At 42.9% G+C, this 10,455-nt stretch overlaps 1 pseudogene; it reads left to right on the top strand.

Annotated features, from left to right (window-relative positions):
- The first annotated feature begins 9,853 nt into the window (after positions 1-9,853).
- LOC117712200 (small nucleolar RNA SNORA17) lies at positions 9,854-9,971 on the top strand (annotated as a pseudogene).
- The last annotated feature ends 484 nt before the right edge of the window (positions 9,972-10,455 follow it).

Below are 10,455 nucleotides of genomic sequence, written 5' to 3'. Positions count from 1 at the left end.
ACGCCAGCAGCCTTCCTCCAGTTAAGCCACACCTCCTAAAGGCTCTGCAACCTCCCAAAACAGTACCACCAGCTTTAACTAATTACTCAGACACATAAGCCTATAGGGATCATTTTAATTCAAATCATAAAAGCCTAGCACTGACCCACATAAACTCATGACCATCTCATAATCCAAGTAGCATTCAGTTCAACTTCAAATTTCCCTCATAGTCCTACAGTTTAAATGTTTAAAAGAGCCCTTCCGGTCTAGGCCAGAGCACTGAGCAGATCTTGGGTGGCAGCTCTGCCCCGAACCTCCAAGAACCCAGAGGAAGCAGGGATCCCAGGTGCTCTTACTCAGGCAGTATCTTAGGTAAGCAGACAGCAGGGCCCGCCCTAAACAGGGAGTAACTGGGAACCAAAAGGACCCAGGAAGTCACTCCCATCCCGGAACACTGGTTCCTTCCAGTCTGGGCCAGAGCACTGAGCAGATCTTGGGTGGCAGCTCTGTCCCCAACCTCCAAGAACCCAGAGGAAGCAGGGATCCCAGGCGCTCTAACTTGGACAGTGTCTTAGAAACTAGTTCTCAGATGTGAGGCTGGATCAGACCTCTGCCAGGTCTATTGTTGTGTGGACCCCAGATTCCACCTGAGACATACTGGAAGGCCCACTCAACCCAGAGCCACAGAAGAACAAATGAACTCAGAGCATCAGACAACATATACTGAGATATTCTAGAGGAGACACTGCACCCAGAACAGCAGACACCTAGCTGGACTACTACCTTGGAGGCACCATATCCTGAGGCATCCTAGAGGTACCACTGTAATCAGTGCAGCTGGAAAAGATCACAGAGACATCTGGACCCCTAGGAGATCAGACACAAGCTAGATAACTGGAAAGACAGGCTTTAGTCAGAGACAGCAAGTACAGGCGGCACTAGAGTTAACCAGATGGCAAAAGGCAAGAGCAAGAACGTAAGCAACAGAAACCAAAGTTACATGGCATCATCAGAACCCAGCTCCGCCATCAGAGCAAGCCCTGAACACCCCATCACACCAGAAAAGCAGGAATCAGAATTAAAATCACTTTTCATGATGATGATAGAGGGCTTTAAGAAAGACATAAATAACACTCTCAAAGAACTTAAGGAGAGCACTGGTAGACAGATAGAAACCCTTAAAGAGGAAACACAAAAATCCCTTAAGGAATTGCAAGAAAATGCAACCAAACGGGAAAAGGAATTAAACAGAACCATGCAGGATCTAAAAATGGAAGTAGAAACAATAAAGAAATCACAAAGGGACAATACCCTGGAGATAGAAAACCTAAAAAAAAAAAGATCAGGAATCATAGACACAAGTATCACCAACAGAATACAAGAGATGGAAGAGAGAATCTCATGTGCAGAAAATACCATGGAAAACATTGACACAACTGTCAAAGAAAATGCAAAATACAAAAAGCTACTAACCCAAAATATACAAGAAATCCAAGACACAATGAGAAGGCCAAACCTAAGGATAATAGGTATAGATGAGGGGGAAGACACCCAACTTAAAGGACCAATAAATATCCTCAACAAAATTATAGAGGAAAACTTCCCTAACCTAAAGAAAGAGATGTCCATAAATATACAAGAAGCCTACAGAACTCCAAATAGTTTAGACCAGAAAAGAAATACTTCCCGCCATATAATAGTCAAAACATCAAATGTACAAAACAAAGAAAAAAATACTAAAAGCAGTAAGGGAAAAAGGCAAAGTAACATATAAAGGCAGACCTATAAGAATTACACCAGACTTCTCACCAGAGACCATAAAAGCCAGAAGATCCTGGACCGATATCATACAGACCCTAAGAGAACACAAATGGCAGCCCCGACTACTATACCCAGCAAAACTCTCAATCATTATTGATAGAGAAACCAAAATATTCCATGACAAATCCAAATTTACACAGTATCTCAACACAAATCCAGCACTTCAAAGAATAATTGGTGGAAAACTCCAACACAAGGAGGGAAACTACAACCTAGAAAAAGCAAGAAAGTAATCTTCCAAAAACCCCAAAAGAAGATAGTTACCCAAACATATCTCCACAGATGTTAGCCCAAAAGCTTGGATTAGCGAAGACTCAACCCACAGACCACATGAAGCTCATGAAAAAGGAAGACCAAGAGGGGATGCCTCAGTTCTGCTTAGAACGAGAAACAAAAATGCTCAAGGGAGCAAATAGGGAAACAAAACATGGAACAGAAACTGAAGGAGGGGCCATCAGGAGACCATTCCACCTGGGTATTCACCCCATGTACAGCCACCTAATCTAAACACTGTTGTGGATGGCTGGAAGTGCATAATGTGAGGAACATGATATAGCTGTCTCCTTAGAGGTCTGCCAAAGACTAACACACTCAGAGGACAATGCTCACAGTTAACCACTGATATGATCAGGGGTTTCCCAATGGAGAACGTAGAGAGAGGACTGAAGGAGCAGAAAGGGTTAGTGACCCCAGGTGGAAAGCAACAATACCAAACAACCAGAGCCCTCCAGGGTCTAAACCACCAGCCTGGGAACACATAGGGAGGGACCCAAGACTCCAGAGGTATATGTAGGGGAGGATGGCCTTGTCGGACAGAGGTGGGAGAGGAGTTTCTTGGTCCCATAAAAAAAAAAAAAATGAATGAATACACGGGGGGGGGGGGGGAATGTGAGGGCGGGGAGGGGATAGTGAGGGAGGTAGGTGCAGTCACTGCCTCATAGAAGCATGATGAGGGGGATGGGATAGGAGGTTTCTGGGTGGTGGGAGGAAGTAGGCTAAGGGGATAAAATCTGAAACGTAAATACTACAACCAATTTTAACAAGCAAAAAAAAAGTCGTCAGAACCAACATCTTTAAAAAAAAAAAGTCAGCCCCCTGGGGGTGGGAAATTTTTTTTTTCTTGATACTAAAACTTGTTCTGAGAATTGTATATTGCAGAATACACAGCCTTGGTGTATCTACTCATCAAGCATACTGAGCAGACCTGCCCAAACCTCCGATGTCCTGCAATTCCATCTGGATTCAGTGAAGACACAGCATCAGAGGCTTATCAACTTACTCTTCCCCCCACCCCTCTTCTAAAATCTCAACGCCCTTAATCAGCTTGAAGAAGTTAAAGAGTCAGCGCCCCTATTCCCTGGGCTTGGGGACTAATGTGGTTAATAATGGTCTGTCTTTCTAGGGAAAAGTAGTGGTTTTGTTGGAACAGGGAGGATTAGCTAGGACTTTTTGCATAGCCATAACCTATTGGTAGAAATCTGTATAATTATTATCAAGATGAAGTTATAATTTCTTAAATGGTACAAAATTTACTTTGATTTCAAATTTAAGGTTTTCATTGATATGAGCCTCTTATTAATATAAAAATGAGATGAATATTGATACTCTCATGGGCATTGTGCCTGTATAACACATTTAGGAATACAAGGCCTAGACCCAGCCCTTTTTTAACTTTTTTAACTGATTTGGGATGGTTAACCTATGAGTTAAGGGACTATAGCAAATTCATGGTTTTGAGTTTATTGTTAGGGTGTTTTCCATATTTTATTTAGAAATAGCTGAGAGGAGTGAACAGACAACAGTCCAGGTTACCTTACATGGATAGTTGGTTTTCAAAACATCAGATTTATAAACATGCCCCCTCTCTCTTTCTGTTTCTCATCACCTAGCTTCTCCTCTTCTTCATCTTCTCTCCTTGCTCCATCTCTTCCTCTCAGTACTCCTTCCCACTTAGCTCCTCCTACATATCGCTCTTCCTGTTAAAGTAGAACTTTTCTCTCAAAATGCAATTAGAGCATACTTATTCCTAATTGTACCAGAATATAATTATTCCTAATTGAAAATTTTATAAACAAATATTTATACATTAATGTTCATTTTGATTAGAGACCTGTCTGCTCCTGATAGCTTCCTGTCGTGGATTCTAAGAAGAAATTGAGCATCCTTGGAGATACTCCAGTTGTGTGGTGACAGCCACTAGGCAAGAATTGCCTCTCTCCATCTACAGACAAATTACTATCCAGAAAAGGACACACATGCAGAACAGTCGACTGATTATATCTGCCTAGACAGAGTAATCAGCCCTTAATAATCCTACATCACTAAGGTCTGCCAGATGACTCTGGGCCAGAAGGCTGAAAATTTGATGCTCCAACGTTTGGTAGTATAGGGGCTTTTCAGGTGTTCAGTGGTCTCTATAAATTGGCTAAGTTTTAGAAGCTATGCTTAGTGCTTCCCATAACTTCAGTTAACTCAGTCATTCTGGATTTCTGATGGGGTTGAAGACCTATAGTCTCATAACCAATCCTGGCTATTTACTTTGAGAGAAAAGATCTGAGTAGATGGTTTTCAGCTGACATTCATTCTAAAGCCAAAAAGCCAGGATCAAAAGTAAGTGTTTTAGTTAGAAGAGATGACAGAGGTTCTGGTTAGTCAACAGAATGATGGACTGGGTATTAGGACTATCTTGTACCTCACTGGTACAATTAGGAATAAGTATGCTCTAATTGCATTTTGAGAGAAAAGTTCTACTTTAACAGGAAGAGCGATATGTAGGAGGAGCTAAGTGGGAAGGAGTACTGAGAGGAAGAGATGGAGCAAGGAGAGAAGATGAAGAAGAGGAGAAGCTAGGTGATGAGAAACAGAAAGAGAGAGGGGGCATGGAGGCAGATATTCACAGGTCTCCACCAGTCAAAGATAGTTTTTATATCTAGGTTGGGTATTGGGTTACGCTTCTGATTGAGCATTACCAAACTTATAAATCCTTTGATTAACATTTTAAAAAAATCATATAAAAGCAAAATGGAAAGGGGGGCATGGGACAGGGGTGTTCTAGGGAGGGGAAATGTGGAAAGGGGATGGCATCTTAAATGTAAATAAAATATAAAATTAAAAAAATAAAATTAAAATTAAATTTTTTTTTAATTAAATAAAAATAAATGTTTAAAAAAAGAAAACAAGTATAAAGACTCTCTGAGACTCAAAAGGAAACTCTTAACTCTAAGGTCTTATAAAATCAAAACACAAGATACACAGGGGATATACAATAGCAGAGAGGAGACAATCACCGCCTAGAAAGGAAAAGCAGGAAGAGAGCCAGGAAAGGTGAGAACAAAGTAAAGCCAACAAGTTCAAACACCAAATTCTATAGTTTCTAAGGCTCACTGTGGCCTCGTCTAGATTCCAAAGAGCTTGGCTGCCTCCAGCGCACGTGACCTATCAGGGACCAACTTCACATGGTACTCACAGCTTTTTTTTTTCTTTGCAACTGTTCCATGGTCCCAGCATCTGCAACATCTCCATTGCAGTCTAGGCTTCACCTTCAAAACTTCTTATACCACCTTCTTGGGAACATCACACAAGGAATCTGAGCCTGCTACACACTTCCATGACATACCCACTCTCTTAGGGTTTTTTTTTTTTTTAATTAAAAATAGATTTTTTGTTATAATTATTCTGATTAAGGCTTCTTCTCCCCAACCCATCCTCCCACTCCCCACCCACCCAATTCCACACCCTTTTTTCTCTCTTATTAGAATACAAATAGACATCTAAAGAAGTAATAATAATACATACTAAGATAAAAGAAACAGCCATTTCCACATTTTATTTTGAGACAGGGTCTGGCTCAGTCGCCCTAGCTCACCTTGAATTTTCTCTGTAGCACATGTAGGCCTCGAAGCCTATTTTCCTGAGTAGCTGGGGTTACAGGCTTAGCCACCAGGCCTGGCTTTACTAAAGTATACGTTATGTATATGTTATGTATACATTATGTATATGTAGCATGTACCTTGCTCACTCTTTCTGCTTACTGGCATTCATCTTTCTCCCCATAAACAGCCTGCCTTTTACTAAGATATAATTTTTTATTTAATGTTTCAATGTTTTTCAGCAATGAGACAAAAGAAACATGTGTTATTTAACTTTTAGAGCCTTGTCTTTTTCTTTTAACATGATGACCTCCAGGTCTATCCATTTTCTTATAAATTATGGTTGAATAAAACTCCACTGTGTATATATACCAAATTTCTTTCCATCTCTTGATAGGACCCTTCATCCTAATCTCAAGTTCCCAGCAGGGTTCAAGTTCTGATTCTAGTAAAACTGGTCCTGTGGCCACACAAGAGTCACCGAGTCCCAGCCACATTCTCTTATATGATTCTAATAAGGCCTCTCCACGGAGTGTCGTGAGGACTGAGTGAGACAAATCAGTGGTCCCAGTTCATAGCAAACATGCAATAAAGGTTAGCTGATGTCGCTGCCAGAGAGGAAGAAAGTCAGAGAGAAATCTAAAGTCAAAATAAAACGTGATCAGTTGGCCTCCCTGGGAAGCACGTTCTGAGAGGGAATGTAGCATGCAGGAGGGTTGTAAAGGAATCTCCGTGGGGTCAATACAAAGTGGGAGCAAGAGAGTAAAAGAGAAAGGTTTACCAAAAGCCCACAGAATCAACCAACCTGTAGAGGCTCATAGAGACTAAACTGCCAACCAGGGAACCTGAATGGGACTGACCTAAGCCATATATGCTACAGTTGTGTAGCTTGACCTTCTTGTGGGATTCCTAACAGTGGGAGCAGGGGCTGATTCTGACTCTGTTGCCTGCAGTTGGGACCCTTTCCCCCTACTGGGTTGCCTTGTCTAGCTTTAATGGAAGAGGAGGTACTTAGACTTACTGCAACTTGGTATGCCACCGCAGCTGGCTGATATCCAGCAGGCTGCCCAGTTCTGAAGAAATGGAGGAGGAGTGGATTGGGGTGAGGGTGGTGGGGCAGAGGGGGGACTGGGAGGAGATGATGGAGGGAAAACTGTAGTCGGAATGTAAAATAGAATTAAAAGTCAAAATTCAAAGAGAGAGAGAGAGAGAATCTCTGTGGTGTAGCTGAATGGTAGCCAACATCTAAAACTGCCTGGAGCTAAAATGCTCTTTCAGAACACCACCACCTCTCCACCTTCCACCACCACCCCACACTCCATCCCCCACCCCCACTCCCCACCTCACCCCCCACCCCTCCACACACCCACCAGTTGGGTGAGGAACCAAGTCCTCACAATTTGTATGGATCAGGAAAAGCTAATCCTGGGAAGGACTTACTTTAGGTAGCTCTCTGCTATTCAAGGAGACTTTCAAAGAGCCACCAACACTTTCAGCCGCCAGAACATGACCCTCCTTCAAAGCGAGCTGAGTAGCATACACGATGTCCTCCAGACAACATCTACCATGGGAATAAATACGTAAATAAATAGTCAAAGAGCAAAACAAAGCAAAACACTCCGGTGACCCTCTGGGAAGGAGGGGAGTCTGCAGACATCAACTGAATCTAGTCATTCATCCATTTGTCACTTTTTAACGCCTGCCATATGTCAAGCCCAGAGGTATGGAGCTTACAAAACAGGGCCTGAGTCTATAGCAATTACAATAATAATGCTTTTTCTTTACTGTTTCTAAGGGATGGAAGTAAAGATTGGAAAACAGAGAAGAGATATCAAATCACTTGAAGCCAGGATATATTCTCAGGTGATCTGTCACTTGTCAACCCAGTATGAAAAGGTGTTAATTTGAATGAAGAAAGGGGCAGAACAATTTCTTCCCCCAGCAATACATCAAGCTGTTCTCCTGGTGACCTAGCAAGCTTGGCAAACTGTGTACACTGTACAAAATTGAATTCCCAGGTTTGGGGAAGCCTAGGCAGGCTCATGGTACACGAGGATTTATTGCTTATACTCACTTAAAATGCTTCCCACTAAATTTGTTGTGCCCTTCTCCCCCTGCCTTATAGCCCCGAGTTAAGTACTGCCAGGGTAGAGCAAAGGTTAACAACACACCAAATAAACCAAAATGCAACCCCAAGAAGACAGGCCCTGGCTTCACGGCAGCAGCAGAGCTTCTTCTTGCCCCTCAATTGCTTGGCTGTGACCCTCTCTCTGCATTAGTGCCTTCCACCCTTAGATCCCACCCCACCCACTCTGCAACTCTTCTTCTCCATCTTATCACATAGTATGCTGTCTCATGGCCCCTTGGGGGCTGTTCTTTACTTAATGCTCACTTCACCATTGAACTCATCACTATATGTTGATGAGGCTCAGGGCAAGACCATCCATAATCATTGTGAAATCCTAGACTAAGGCTGGAGAGATGGCTCGGCACTTGGGAGCATTGACTGTTCTTCCAGAGGACCCAAGTTCAATTCCCAGCAACCTCATGGCAGCTCACAACTAATTGTTTGTAACTCCAAGAACTGACACCCTCATGCAGTCATGCACGGAAAAAAAAAAAAAAAAAAAAAAAAAAAAAAAAAAAAAAAAAAAAAAACCCACAATGCCCATAAAAAGAAAGAGAAAAAGAAAGCCTAGACTCTATCTCCTCACTGTGTGCCTCTTTAACACAGGATTCTTTGGGCTGCTAATTTTTAAAGGAGGAGCAGGCACAGGAGAATTTCTGAAAACAGAGTGAGGGGCTAGCCTTTTACAATGGGAAATTATGGCATTTAATCCTGATGTATAAGACAATTCTGCGGCCTGCTCATATTTCACTCTTTGAGATTTCCCTGAATCATGGTACATGCTCATGTGCAGCTTAGCTTTTCCTAGCTCCAGTCACCTGTGGCCAACCACAGTACTGTTCCACGGAAAGTTTCAGAAATAATTCCTAGGTTTTAAATTATTCCTTTTTCGGAGAAGTCTGAGGAAATCTTCTCCCTCCTTCTCCATCCCATGCAGTACATGAATAGTACCTCTGCCCAGTATATCCCAGCTTTCTGTGATATCCACCTGTTGGGTGACTTTACTGGAAGTCTCTTCCTACTCAGCTCCAGAAAAGAAGGGTCACTACAGACAAAAGCAAAACTAATCACGCAACTCTAGTTCAATCAAGAACGGAAATTTATTGTGGGTTACTTACAGGAGCGTGGGTGACTGGTGACTTAAAGGATCAAAACAACCCATAATAGCTATACCACTGAAGAGTGTAGTAATTATGAATAACCTATATACCCCAGGGCCTTAGAAACCTCACTCTCTTCCTTAGCCCTCACGTCTCCTGCTGTGAAGGAATGTTAACATAACAGGATCAATCTTGGCAGGATCATGTGGGGTGATCACATGTCACTGGTCAGTTTTCAGAAGTAACCCTTGTTTTACATAATCTGGGAGAGACACCTTAAAGTGTTTCTTATAAACAAAAAGGTAGACGTTCTCGACTGAACAAGGCATGGCAGCTCAGGCTTGTAATCTCTGCACTTGGGAGGTGGAGGCTGGTGAACAGACACAAGTTCAAGGCCAGTCCGCACTACATGGTGAATTCCAGGACAGCGTGGATTATATGAGACCCTCGCAGACAGACAGACAGATTCTCAGGCCAATAAAATGGCTCATTGGATAAATGCACTTGCTACCAAGTCTGACCTGAATTCAATCCCCAGGACTCACATAGTGGAAAGGAAGAACTATCTCCCACCTGTTATTATTTAACCTCTACTTATGTTTCATGACATGCACACACACACACACACACACACACACACAGACACACACACACAGACACAGACACACACACACAGACACACACACACACACACACACACACACAGAGACTAATTTCTCTTTCATTCTCAGCTAAATAAAGACCATTTTCTGATGTTAAGACCTATGATAAGAAAAGGCTTCTGTCTATGAAACTGAGGATAAAGTGTGAGACCTGATCTTTTCTGAAGGAAAATGGGAGAGGAGTTGATCTGGGGAAGAGGAAGATAGCAGGAAGTGGGAGGGATGGAGGGGGGAGGGAACTGTGATGTATTACATGAGAGAAAAGGTGAAAAAAAAAAAAGAAGAAATGATCCTGCACTAGAGGCATTGCAGGTGTGGCTGCTCTGTCACGGGTGGCAGAGAAAAGAGAGGCTATGTCTATGCTCAGTGTTCCAACCTGTAACACCTGAATGATTAGGAGTCTAACACTCTCTGAAAGAAGCAAGCCTGAGATGACCATCATTCTAGTGCTGCACAGACCCAGATGGGCTCCCAGGGAGCAAGCCAAAAATGAGATGAACCCCTATGTGGGGCCACATGGCCCAGTGAGAGAAAGCTAAAGATTAGAAGAACCTCACCTGGGCCCATTGCTTACCCTCGTGCAGGGGTGAACCTGAGACAGATGACCCCCACAGAGGGTCATATAGGTGGCCAGGGTGAGGAACAAGCTCAAAATAACCACCTGTCCAGCACCATGGGGCCCAGACATGGGGCTGGACTGATGTATGTACCACCAGTCTGGCACCACACAGGCCTGGGGGTAGAAGGCAGACCATGCCCAAAATGACCCTTCCTGGTACCCTAATGCACAGGTGGAGCATGGCACTCCTGAGACAACCCCAGATATTCAGAGACCCTGAGTGCCATTAAAAGGAGCAAGTAAGTGATGGAGAAATGAGAGAGAAAGAAACAGA

This window comes from Arvicanthis niloticus, chromosome 6, assembly GCF_011762505.2.
Source record: "Arvicanthis niloticus isolate mArvNil1 chromosome 6, mArvNil1.pat.X, whole genome shotgun sequence".
Taxonomy (NCBI): Eukaryota; Metazoa; Chordata; class Mammalia; order Rodentia; family Muridae; genus Arvicanthis; species Arvicanthis niloticus.
The sequence above is the reverse complement of the archived record's forward strand: the minus strand, read 5'-3'. Positions and strand labels throughout refer to the sequence as shown.